A 13,277-nucleotide genomic window follows, 5' to 3' on the forward strand; every position below is an offset into this window, starting at 1 on the left:
CAAAATAGGTTTGAGGTTGGTCGCCACTGATAAAAAGCTTTTAGTAGCGATTGTAGTCGCCACAAAAGTAATTATACCCTTCAGTGGCAGCTCTGGTCGCCACAATAATAACATAGGGTTTAGTAGCAATATTGGTCGCCACAAATACTAATTATTTTTTAGCAAGTTTTTGTCGCCCCTAAAGCTTAAATTTTCAACAGATTTTAAATTTTTAAAAATAATTAAGCAGCAGCAATATTTTTTCTAATTATACTAATAAATTACCAGAATTATATCTAGGTAATAAGAGCATCTAAAAGTATTTAACAAACACCGAAAGTATTCCTCAAGCGAAATATTATAAATGCTTCCATTACTAAAAAATATCAACTACATACTACACTATACTTCATTGTATTTGCAAGTATATACATATGACCAAAAACACAAAATATTCACTGCCCGCCTTCAATCTCTTCCTTGGTGGACGTCATCGTTTAAGAATATTGTCCCTATTATTAAGAAAAACACATGATCACTTTGACAATTCTCATAATGTAATGCTTAATAGAAAAGAGGGTGACATAAAGCACATAAGACTAAATCAATGAAAATAGTTTCAGCATATTCAAAGATAAATCTTAGCAACACTATAAAGAAAGTTTCAATACTCCCAAACCTAAATTAGTAAATCTTTTGTTATCACATGGCACACGTAATCCAGGGGTTCAATGAGAACTCTTTTAAGCTTCATCATCAATTTAGCAGTTCAATCATGCAATAACATGTGAAAGTATAGCAAACTTAATAAAGAAATTGATTTGATAAACACCCCAAACAACATAACTAAGAATAAAGCAATAAAAAAGAGCACTGAATTTTCTTAAGATAGTATTGTGCACAAATAAATAGCCAGCAATTCTTACAAGAGTTCTCTTAAAGTGAAAGCAATGAGTTAACAAGTTACTTTTATCCATCTGCACCCAAATTTACCCAGATCAATTGCATAGGTATCATAGCACTATGGTATCCAGAGGCCAGGAGGAAGCATATAGAATTTTCTTTACCTTAATATGTTGAAAATGTAGATAAACGTAATGATAAAAGTGATATAGACTAATCTTCCCAACCTTCGATCATATCCAAAGTTCACCAGGAAACAGGCAAAAAGTTGCAAAACAAACAAGTAAGCTGCCACATTAGACTAGACTATGCGTAAAACACAACTACTGATATCCCTACCAAACAACCATCTCAAAACATCCATATCCTCTTCAAAATAAAAATAGCAATACAACTTTTACCTAACAGAATCATTTAATGATCAGGTTAAATCACATTGTAACATTCTAACTGCATTTATAAGCATTTATAACTTGGTAGTAAACTGGGAGTTTGGCAAATTTGTAGGTTTAGGAAAATCAACAACTATATGTTAAATTGAAGCTATATTTAGCAATAGGCAGTGATTAAAGCTAGATTCATTAAAGAAGTTGATATAAAGGTTAATTATCTGGATTAAGTCTCTTAAATAGGACACAAATTCAGCAATATCATTTCTTTTGCAATTTCCACACTTTATAAGAATCCTAGAAACCGTTCCTCAACTAGTCTCCTCTTACACCAATGCTTAACTGGAACAAGGTGTTCATACACCCTTTACAAGGATATGGAATCATAATGCTCACCCTTGGTTGACTGAACACCCGATTGAGAAGGCCGCCGACTCCATCTCTATACCTTTGCCAATTCTATTCCTAATATTCAACCAACTTTTATTCATTCCTATTTTTTTTAAAAGGCAATCAGTTAATTAATTCAAAGAACAAAGACAACAATAACAAAATTTTATAAGGGCCGGAACCTAGACACATTTTTGAACTAGTAAGACTAACCAATATTAAAGTTATGTTTCAAGTATGCTAAACAAAACTTGACAACAATAAACACATGCAAAAAATGAAACCAAATCATACAACTTGAATCATAACTGAGATGATTTCAAATTATGCAGAAATAAAAAACTATTAGAAAAATAACTTAAAGACGTCGATTGAACAATCAGAAGATGACAAGATTTGAAGCATTAGTATGCTCTGGTAAGAACAGACGTGAGTGGCGATGGTGGATGTTCAGAGAAGGGGAAGACTATTACCTCCTCCTCCACCTAGAAGCCCACTTGGTCCACCTCCCACTAGATTTTCTCCCCGCCTCAATCCAGTCGATCATGAGAAGACTTGTCCTCCGTTACTTCGTGTTTTCAATAAGAATAGAAGCCATCATAGTGGCAATGATTGCTGTGAGAGGCAAGCAATCCAAAGATGAGGGCAAAATCTACACATGGAAGGATGGTACTTTGGTTTGCCATTACAGCTAAACACATTAAAGAACCATATCAGTACTCCAATACAATCAAATAATTTCTAAATGGAAAGGATAAAACACAAATAAGGCATTCACCACCAATATAAATGTTAAGATTTTTTTATAGCATTCGAATCCTTGAACTGTTTTAAAACTAACTAAATTCTGCAGCTCTATTAGCTACAGGAAGAAAGCTTACAGATGATATGAAAATAGAACACGAACAAGACCAAAATTATAGGAAAATGAACTCAAATAAGACCAACAATACAAGATACCAAAACTATCCAAACCATAAAATGATTCCTAAGGACAAGATCTTTGAGTTGTATAAGGCTAGAAATACGACATGAATTAAGAGAAAAATATGTTCACCAGACAATATAACAACAAAATCATCTCTAGTCGTGACTTTTAGATGGAAAATAGGACCCAAAATCCATATCACTAAACCACCAAGTCAGACATGGGTTAATTTTTTTACCCAGCATACAGTCACAATAACAACACCAAAAGGTATAAGATATCAAAAGAGAAAGTTTCAGATTACGGAGATACCAAAATTTCGCTGACTCCTCACCGCCGATAAGGGCTTCAAACAAGACATTGCTCCTGTAGATTTTCAAATGGGTCTGAGAAATTGGAGGTGGAACCTGAATATACAAATGTGAAATGAGTGATTTGAGAAAACAACATGTACCACCGAAGAAGATTTGTGATTTGAGCTTTTGAGTCTCTAACATACCTGAAAAAGTCACAATTTCGGATAGGGATTTTGGATCTCTAAAATCACAATTCATATTTTGTGATTTGCATGGATAAATTGCAGACATTTGCGTAGAGAATGGAGAATGCTCAAGAGAGATATGAACTAAGTGTGATGACCCAAAATGTCATCTTTAAATTAAATAATTATCTCGGTGTTTTAAAAACTTGAAAATAGCTATCAATAATTTTTCAACTTGCGTGTGCAGTCCGTATAATTTTTTGGAAGGTTTTTGTATGAAAAAATGGATTAAATTATGAATTAGAGCTTTAAAACTCAACTGAGTTGACTTCGGTCAATATTTTGAGCAAACGAACCCGGATCCAAGATTTGACGGTCCCAGGAGGTCCGTAGGAAAATATGGGACTTGGGCGTATGCCCGGAATCAAATTCCGAGGTCTCAGGCCCGAGAAATGAATTTTTGAGTAAAATTATTTTCTGAAAATATTTAAGGAAAATGGAAATGAAATTTGATTAGAAAGTGATGGTATCGGGCCCATATTTTGGTTCCGGTGTCCGGTACAGGTCTTATATATGGTTTAAGCACTTTCTGTAAAGTTTGGTTGAAAACGGACGTCGTTTGACGTGTTTTGGACTCAAAATGAAAAATTTGATGTTTTATGGAATTTGAAAGAATTTTTGGATTTTAAAGCTTAATTCGTGGTATATGATGTTAGTTTGGCGATTTGATCGCACGGTTAAGTTTGTAGAATGTTGTTGAGTTAGTGCATGTGTTTGGTTAGGAGCCCCGAGGGCTCGGGAGTGTTTCGGAGGTGTCTCTGAGTGATTTCGGACTTGGGAAAATAGGAGAAAATTTGCAGAAATAGTACCTCGTGAACAGTACACAATGAATAGTACTCCATGAAGAGTATCCCGTAAATAGTACCCCATGAACAGTAAAAACGCATGAATAGTGCCCCCGAAAATTCTGGGCAGTTAAAGGACGAACAACACGTTTTTTTTCATTTTTTTGAGTTTCAAACTCGGATTTTGGGCAATTTTGAGGTGTTCTTCACTATTTCAACTCAAGTAACTATCATATACTCGAAAGTGTTTATATTACATAAATCCATGGTTATTTTCATCATTTAATTCGGATTTAAATGGAAGAAATCAAGATTTTTGCAAAATCTTCCAAAAATGAAAATTTTAGATTTGGAGGTCGAGTTGTTATCGGAATTTGATAAAATTTGTATGGGTGAACTAGTGGTTGAATGGGTTATCAGATTTTGTAAGTTTCGTCGGAATTCGAGACGTGGTCCCCACGAGCGATTTTGAGTTAAATTTCGGATTTTGTTGGAAAATTAGTATTTCCATATGGAATTAATTCGTACGATTTATATTGAGTATATTGAATTATTATGACCAGATTTGAAGCTTCGAACGAATTCGCGAGGCAAAGGCTTGTTGAAATTTTGAATTGGTTGCAAAGCGAGGTAAGCGCTTGATCTAACCTTAGCTTGAGGGATTAGGAGTTGTGTCTTAATTGCTACATGTTAATTGTAGAGTACGACGTATAGGCATGGTGACGAGTATCTATACGTTGGTGTCAAGCATGTCCTTGAGTCTTGTATTATAATTGTTATGACTCCGTTGTGGTTTATTGCGCTTCATATGTTAGTATCACCATTGTTCCCTTGCCAGGATGTTTGTTTGATATTATTGTTGCATTGCCAGGATGTTTGTTTGATATTATTGTTGCCTTGCCAGGATGTTTGTTTTGATAGTATTGTTCCCTTGCCGGGATGTTGTTGAAATATTGTTGTTCCTTTGCCGGAAAGTTGTTATATTGCTTTTGTTCCCTTGTCGGGATTCCTTGTGATTATTGTTGGCTTGTAACTGGGAGCGGGTGGTACGCCTACCACAAGATATATAATGAAATGGGAGCGGGTGGTACGCCTACCACAAGATATATAATGAAATGGGAGCGGGTGGTACGCCTACCACAAGATATATAATGAAATGGGAGCGGGTGGTACGCCTACCACAAGATATATAATGAAATGGGAGCGGGTGGTACGCCTACCACAAGATATAATGAAATGGGAGCGGGTGGTAAGCCTACCACAAGATATAATGAAATGAGAGCGGGTGATACGCCTACCACAAGACATAATAAAATGGGAGCGGGTGGTACGCCTACCACGAGATACTTGAAATGGGAGCGGGTGGCACGCCTGCCACGAGATACATGAAATGGGATCGGGTTGCACGCCTGCAATAAGATGTGAAAAGAAAGTGAAATATGCTTTTGTTTCCCTTATTCTTGTTAGTGATTGGATTTTTATTCCTTTAAAATTCTCTTGATATTCTATTTTTACTCTTTTTTTTTATAAATGTTCAATACTCCAAATTTCAACAATTGTTACATTTTTTTTAACTCAATTGATTTCTCAACTAAATTTTCCTTAAACCGTTTGAGGTTGTGCTTTACAAAAAAAGGAATTTCTACTATATTTTGATTTATTGATTTCTCGTATTAAAGGTGAAGGATTCATTCGATATTGTACTTTAATTGAAAAGGGTATCTTCTTTATCAAATGATTTCTAAAAATAACTTCATATTTTCTTGTTGATTTCCTAATTGGGTTGGAAGTTGTACTCTACTTTATGTTAAGTGAATGAGGCGTCACAAGGTGACATTTACTCGAAAGAATTATATTCGAAAGATGCTTATTTGAAAGATATTTTATTTAAAGGAAATATATTCGATATATATTCATTGAAAAGCATATTATCTTGGAGATTATTACTTGAAGGATTTATAGGCGAAAGATTTATATTTGAAGGACTTGATGAATTGATTGCACTTGTATCTATTATTCGTTGAGAAACATTTATGGTGTTCTTGTGGCCTGCTATTTACATCACTGGTTGGTCATTATTGCCATCATTGTTATCTCCTTCCTATTATTTTTGTACGCTATATTTCACAGGTTTATTTGGTAGTCTGGTCCTAGCCTCGTCACTACTTCGCCGAGGTTAGGCTAGGCACTTACCAGCACATGGGGTCGGTTGTGCTGATACTACACTCTGCACTCTTTTGTGCAGATCCCAGTGTTGTAGACTTTGGACCGTAGTGAGATTGTTGTTTTCTTGTTCATCAGGCGATCCGAGGTAGTCATGCAGGCGTCCGCAGGCCTTGACGCGTCTCCTTCTATCTACTATTCCTGTTTCTTTCATGTATTTCCAGAGACAGTATTGTATTTATTTCTTTCAGACCTTTATTTGTAGTACTCCTTGACAGTCTGTGAAGTTGTGACACCAGTCTTGGGTAGATTTGTTATGGTTTGGTATTAGCAGTATTATTAAATCTCTACAATGCAGTCTTCCGCTTATTCAATTCTGTTGTTATCTAATTGTTGGCTCTTAACCGTTATCGGATTAAAAATGGAAATAAGGTAGATAGTTCAGTTGGTTGGCTTGCATAGCTTTCACTAGTAGGCGCCATCACTACTCCCGAGGGTGGGAAATTCGGGTCGTGACACTAAGATTTTGTTTTTTTTACAGAGATACGGCTATGCTTCTCTTTTGTTTTAATTATTTTAGGGCTTGTTCTTTTATTTGTTTTTATATTTTAAAGTAACATATAGTGGCGACAAAGTTGCCGCAAAGGTCATTCAGAGGCGACTATTTATTTGTCGCTACAAATACTTTGGAGCTTAACATTTATTCTTTGCGGGAACGAAAAATTCTCTCTTTAGTTGTACATAGTAGAGGCGACCTAATAAAATCGCTACTAAAGGTTTACCTACTGCAGCGACTTTCTATGTCGCCACAAAAGCCATAACTTTTGTTGCAACAAATTAAGTCGCCACTAAATGTCGCCACAGTTAGTCCAATTTCTTGTAGTGGTAGATTTGGGGATGAGATCATCTTGATGTTAACGTACTTGCGTTATTTATAACAAGCGATAAATAAGTGTTCTGAAGGATAAAGGGGTACGCGGATTAAAGAAAACGAGTTTCGCTGAAAGTGGCCAATTTGAAATAAAATACGGATCGAGCGATAATGCCCGATAATTATAAACTAGTACCATGCAAGGTAGCATATGACTACGATAGTATAATATATAAAGTATATATGAATTATTTTAAAAATAAAAAGAAATTTTAAGTAATTTGTGGTAATTTTTAAATTATACGGGGTACTTGATTAATTACAGGGTAACAGTTATCCAGTTAACTAATAAACGGATAAATAATTAATAAATTAACCCCGCACACACACACGGCAAGAAGCCACAAAGCCTAGACAATGACTAAGTAGTCATTATTCTAGGTGGCTACATATGAATCACTTAACAATGGCTTAAAGTTAAGTTTTAGAAAGACTTAGTAAAATCTTATCCAAGAATCTGCCTTTAGCTTCAATTAGAGTCTTTAGCTTCAATTTATGTCCTTGGCTTGAAACCAAGAAAAAGAAAACCTTTCGTCACATTTCTTGCCAAGTTAGCTTGAAATCAAAAACTTGGAAAACATAAAACATTTTCGTCCAAAAAATTTAACTACTTAGCCAAAGAATTTCGACTGAAATTTCAAAAGAAGCCACCACAAATTTCGCTTCAAAATTTCAAAGGACTCGGGCAGAATCAACATATTTCACGGAAGCAGAAGCTTCATTCCGTTCAAATAATTCCAGGAACATGTATTTTAAAGCCCTCCCTTCTTTCTTTTGGCATGGTCCATATGATACTGAAGAAACGAGCAAACACACAGTTTCCATAAATTACTCTATTCATAGAAACAGTAGGGGTGTCTATATTCTTGATTCCCCATGAGAATTATTATTATCTTCTGTTCATGGGTATCAGAATAATACGCAGTTGAAAAAGTTTATCTGGAAGGAATATTGAGATTATTACATATTTTTCATGCATTTCACTCATTTATACATGTGCATTGACCCATGATCAGATGGTGTTATATACGCGTATATATGTAAATATATGTATATGGGATATGGAAAAAGGTTACGGCGTTATATATGCACCACCACCTGATCAGCTGGTATATGTTGATGATGTTGCCCACAGTGGCCGAGACGATATGATGGGATGCCCTCAGTGGCTTGATGATATTATGTACACCCACACCTATGCATGGCACAATATTTATACGCACGTGCATGACATTATAAACGTTTCAGAATTTATAAAGTTATTCATGTTTAAAGAAGTGTTTATGTATTCCATGTTTCATCTATGTCTTTTACGTACAAATTTTTATGCCTTATATACTCAGTACATTTTTCATACTGACGCCCTATTTCACGGGGCCTACGTTTCATGCCCGCAGGTGCATGTAGGTAAGCTGACAGTCCCCCTTTTTAGGATCCCTGATCAACGGGAGTTGGCGTGCTCCATTTGATCCAGAGCTGCTTTTAATTTTGGTACGATACGTTTGTATATATATAATTGTATGTGGGTATGACGTGGTTCAGCCTCGTCTTTGAACAGTTATGTTTTTGTTAGAGGTCTGTGGACAGTATGTCTAGTTGGGTTGTATGTGGCCTTGTCGGCTTTCAGTTTTGAGGCTTTCAGTTTTGGATGTATAGTTGTTTATAGCAGCCTTACTGGCTCGCCCACTGTATTCTGCATGTATACGTACATATGCCTTGATGGCATGTTTCCTTCATGTAAGTTATTTTCGTAATACAACATATGTTATTTAGATTCATATCTTAGACGCATGCTTAGTGGTGTTTGACAGGTAGGACTCAGGCACTCGTCGCGGCCCATCGGTTTGGGTCGTGACATGTAACACTAGCTGCGATCAACGCTGACTGCTATGGAACCACCTACATCTATTTAAAAATGTAGCGCCCACGTCAAAAGGGACGTTAGTACTGTCGAATAGTACTAGTATGTAAAGCTAAAACATCATCTCAATAGAATGAACATTGATACAAGGGGAAAAACAATCATGAGTTCAATAACAACTTCAAACAATTCTAAAACATCAAGTAAGGATCACATAAGTTCTCAAGGTAATTTTCATCTTATTAGGTTAGGGTAATCTATAGTTCCATATGCCACAATCCACAATACCACAATGTTCTTACACGGAGTTCGATCTCAGCTTGATCGGGTGGGTCATCTCATTTGAGACATCAACCATATCCACAATTTCAGTCAATCATTTCCAGCACAATTACCATTATGTATGCGGCATGGTGTCCAATCACGGGCCGAACGGCTAGGCCATCTCACTTGAGATATCAACCTTTCAATCAATCATCTCACTTCATATTTCTTTCTCATCTTTCAATACATTGGCACGAATGACCTCATTTATTAAGTCATTCTTGGCACTTGGCCGTATTTCATAATTCACGTTTCTCTTTTTACATATTCAATAATATTATCATCAGCAACAATAAGACCTACCACGTAAGGCATTTATACATGTAAGGAAAAACTTGAAAAATCCTAAGCACATAGAGTTTTTTCATACAAATTGGCATAACAATCTTTATTCGATTATTGACATGAAATCTTAACATTTCTTAACACATATTCCACATTTTTAAACACATCCTCAAAAGGGCAAGATGACATGATAAGAATTTAGAATAAATATTGAACATATATCATTCAACACAATGCATTAGGAATAGTCAATTCTAGTAGGATCAATTTGGGGACTTACACCAACTATACGAACACCAGGGGTTTCGAGTCTAAGAAGAAGGGGGTTTAGCCATGCATACCTCAATTGAGCCTCTTAAAACTCTAAGATGTTCCAGAATATTAGCAACTTCAATCCATTTTAGCAATATAGCAAAATTGAACCCAAAATTAGGAAAACAATTCTTAATTCTAGCTCACTTGAGCATTCTATCAAACACTTTGTGTGTATTAAGGTTTCATGGCCCTTTTTATAAAAGACTCCACCAATCCATACCCCGTTCTTTTCTATCTTTAACTCACAACCTCCTCACATACCTTAGGAACACATGCATGGAAGGTAATCACTCTCATCCCCATGAATTACCTTACTAATGGCATATTCTAGTTATATTTTGAAATTATGAGTTTGGGTGATAGAATCTTACCTCTTAGGAAGAAGACCTAAGTGTCTCTCTTGATAATCTTCAAGGTGTTAAGCAAGAATTGAAGAGCAAATTTGATGAAGATCACTTTATCCCTCTAATACTCTCTTTCTCTCTCTAAAAATATCAGAAAATTAGCTAAAAATGGCCCCTTACATCTATTTTAACGAAATTGGATTGGGTTTTAAAACCCCAAAAATGAAGCTCGAGAAAAGGTTTTGCGGTCGCATATACGACCGCATAATGGTTATGCGGTCCGTGAAATGACCGCGAAAAGTGGCCCTGAGAACTGGGCTGTTCTGCTTCACTCTACGGCTGTTATGCAGCCCGCAGACCTGTTCTGCGGTCGCATAATGCACCACAGAACCTCCCTCCACAAAAGTCCAAGGAACATTATGCGACCAAAGTGCGGCCCGCAAAATGGTTATATGGTCACATAATTGGCCGTGAAACTGACCTCAAAGTTGGCCAAAAAGACTGCTTCACTTTGCAGCTATTCTGCGGCTCGCAGAGTGATTATGCGGCCGCATAATGGGCCGCAGAAATGTCTACTTCTGCAAAAATATTTCCTTGAACTCCGCTGCTCCATCCGAAAAGTCCGAACATTAACCCCTACGCCTACTTCGGCATCACAAAATCCGCCTTTTTGTTTTAGGAAAAGTTTACAGGACCTTACAATTTTGTTGGTTTCAACTTTTTCAAAGATTTGTCATCATTAAAATATCGTTACCTTCATGAACTCACCACAATCGTCTAACTTAGACCGATCGAGCTATTGTCTGATAGACGGAGTTGGAAAGTAGGGCCGGCTTTTGGGTAAAGCCACTAAAGCCCAGGCTTTAGACCCCCAATTTTTTACCCTTTAATGTTTTTTTAAATTAAGTATTTTCACTTCTATTACATATCTTGGTAAAAACTTAAAAGGAAAGATGTCTTTGTTTCTTAAAAATGGGCCCCTAACTTGTAAATACAAAAAAATTTGGAAGGAAACAAGTGATTATTCTTTTTCTTTAGTCTTTTTCTTATTAAATATTATGTAAACCTTTCCACTTCCTTTCTTGATTTCCATAATATTTGATTTTCTTTTTTAATTGTCTCAGTTCTCACCAAACATTATTACTATTAGATTTTTTCTTTGTGCCTTCAAAAAATCTCATTATTCTGCATTTTTTGTCAATCAAGCTAAACCCTACAAGAAGTACATTAAACGCAACAAATATTAATTTTTACATCGAGTTAATGAATCAGCTTCTTCTATTCCAATTTTTGGTATTAATTTTCATCTAACATTGCTTTTCTTGATATTTTAAATACGTACGCATATATTATCCTTTTAGTATTTATTAAAATTTAAATATGTCAAATAGAAAGTATGAATCCGGTAATTCAAAACTTAAGAAAAAAAGAAAAGTTGATCTTTAATACAATCCCAAAAGAAGAGATGGTAGTACTCTAATCAATATGCTCAATCAGATAAAAAGACTTGATTGTATTCCAAATGCTTATATTACTTATAGAATAATGATAATAGTTCATGTAACAATTACCTCTGGCCACCCTCGATCACAAACTAGAAATTTAAAAGAAGATTTTCAAAACTAAAATTGATAAAATCTTACTTAAGATCAACCATGACACAAGAGATTGAATGGATCGGCCATGGCACAAGAGATTGAATGGATCGGATTTAGCTATATTATCAATTGAAAAAGAATTTTCAAAATAAATTGAAGATAAGACAATTATTCATAATTTTGCATCTCAAAAAGCTAGAACATTAGATTTCAAATAAGTAATACATATGAAAGTTTTTATTTAAGGAAAAAAAATTAAAGGCCTCTTATGGAAGTTTGGCTTTAGACCCTCAAAAGTACTGAGTCGCCCTTGTTGGGAAGTCAAAGAGAAGAAAAAGAAAAATAAGAAATTAAGCAACTTCGACTTCACTTGTTTCAAAAGTTTATTTCATCATGTTAGTATGTTAAAAATTAGTTTACTAATCACTTTAGCACAAGTCAACAGTCCTGTTTTCTGAAGTCAGTCAAGATCAGTAACTGGGAAAGTTCCCAAACACATTTATAATTAAATATATATCTCTCAACGAATAGAGAATGTACAGTACTTTCGATACGGGTTTTGCTGAACGAAGTAACTTTTGTCCAAATCTTATGTATTTGTCTTAAAAATTATTAAATTATGCATAAATTATTAATTTAAAATTCAATAACTTAAAAGAATTAGAATACTGAACTCATAAGTTTTAAATCCTTGATTCGCATAGTAGTTGTTTATATTATGGCTTTATGACTTACTTGCTAGTCAATATTAGCTAACCAAATCTTACTAACAAGAAAAGAAAACTTTCATCACTCCCACGTGAGAATTTTCTCAAGTTAGCCATGCATGAGCATTTATTGGGTTTAAAATAATTAAGTCTATTAGCAAATTGACTACAAATTAAATTTTGGTTTACTATTGCAAATTGTGCTTAGATCTAAGTTACTTGAATACGGATGCGGATTCGATATGGGGTGAGAATCTGGAGGTCAAATTCGTTATCACATAAATTTTAGAATTCGGGATACGATTCGGCATACTCGTTTTGTTGAAAAATAACTTTTGTTTTTAGTCAACAATGCAATTTAAATCAATTTCTAATTAATTGAGCTAAATAATCAACGATTATTATGAAATTATGACTTGGTTAATTTTTTTAAAAAAATTATTGATTAAATATTCATGGCTTACTTTTACTATTCAACTTCAATAATGACGAGTACTGTGATACATCTTGCAAATTTGGATGATTCGATACAAATACGACAGCATTTTTGGAGAACCTGAGCAACATAGATTTAGATATTGCTTTTGTGTTTCACTAGGTCTTCCCATATTCTACCAATATAATTAGTTCACATATTTGACTAGGTACATTATATTGTTCAACAGATTCAAACTTAAATTAACATAGTATCCAGCATGTAAAGGAATCTATCTCATTGGAACCCTATAAGTGAATATATATACTAGTATATAACTAGTTGATTTTAAGGTCACATAACTCAAGATTTTAATAAAGAAGCAAATATATCTGCTTATTTCTTTCCAAAAAAAAAAA

At 34.7% G+C, this 13,277-nt stretch overlaps 1 long non-coding RNA gene across 1 annotated transcript; it reads right to left on the reverse strand.

Moving 5' to 3' along the window:
* Positions 1–329: 329 nt before the first annotated feature.
* On the reverse strand, positions 330–3,219 carry LOC142166521 (uncharacterized). Its single transcript, XR_012696929.1, has 4 exons — positions 3,089–3,219; positions 2,902–2,996; positions 2,135–2,352; positions 330–491 (listed from the first exon to the last, which is right to left on the reverse strand). It is a non-coding gene; the product is annotated as an uncharacterized LOC142166521 (long non-coding RNA).
* Between the last annotated feature and the right edge of the window lie 10,058 nt (positions 3,220–13,277).

The sequence above is a fragment of the Nicotiana tabacum genome, chromosome 11 (genome assembly GCF_000715075.1).
Source record: "Nicotiana tabacum cultivar K326 chromosome 11, ASM71507v2, whole genome shotgun sequence".
NCBI lineage: Eukaryota > Viridiplantae > Streptophyta > Magnoliopsida > Solanales > Solanaceae > Nicotiana > Nicotiana tabacum.